This window comes from Rhagoletis pomonella, unplaced genomic scaffold, assembly GCF_013731165.1.
Source record: "Rhagoletis pomonella isolate Grant_MI unplaced genomic scaffold, Rhpom_1.0 Rhpom_scaffold_00002, whole genome shotgun sequence".
NCBI lineage: Eukaryota > Metazoa > Arthropoda > Insecta > Diptera > Tephritidae > Rhagoletis > Rhagoletis pomonella.
Window position 1 is genome coordinate 94,260,261 of NW_023458556.1, and position 1,025 is coordinate 94,261,285.

Genomic DNA, 1,025 nt, shown 5'->3' on the forward strand with positions numbered 1-1,025 from the left:
GAATAAACAGAATGCGTTTGAAATATACGTCAACATATAATCAGGAACGTTCTAAGGAATAAGTAGACAAAAAAGTTTATTCCAAACGTTCAGAATGAATAAAGAAATGCAGCCAATAACAAAATAATCTATCTTAGGTTGATAAAACTATGTGTTTCTTTAATAAATAAGTTAAATTATATATTTTAATAGTGTTTAAAAAGTGAGAACAGGTGATTTAGTGAATCTTTGTCGGTGTAATTGCCGGCACGCTGAAATTGTGCATATGGAAACTGTGCATACGAAATAAAGCATATGAAAAAAACCGAAATAATGCATACGAAAAAAACCGAAATAATGCATATATGCACAGTTTTGGTTGAAAACCGAAATAATGCATATGAAAAAAACCGAAGTAATGCATATATGCACAGTTTCGGTTGAAAACCGCAATAATGCATATTAGAAAAACCGAAATTATGCATATGCACTCTTTCGTTTGAAAACCGAAATAATGCATATGAAAAAAACCGAAATAATGCATATATGCACAGTTTCGGTTGAAAACCGAAATAATGCATATGAAAAACCCGAAATAATGCATACATGCACACTTTCGTTTGAAAACCGAAATAACGCATATGAGAAAAACGAAGGAATGCATACATGCACAGTTTCGGTTCAAAACCGAAATAATGCATATCACAAAAACCGAAGTAATGCATACGTGCACAGTTTCGACTCAAAACCGAAGTAATGCATATGACAAAAACCGAAATAGTGCATACATGAAAACGAACTTCTTTCTGAGTAGGCGGCATTCGGCCGCGCTTAGGGATTATAACCCTTACTAAGTAGAATTCTCCTTTCTGTGTTGCCGGAAAAGGGGGCCGGAAGTATTTTTGCGCAGAACTTCTTTCTGCGTAGGCGGCCTTCGGCCGCGCTTGGGGATTATAACCCTTACTAAGTAGAATTCTCCTTTCTGTGTTGCCGGAAAAGAAGGGCGGAAGTATTTTTGCGCAGAACTTCTCTCTGCGTAGGCGGCC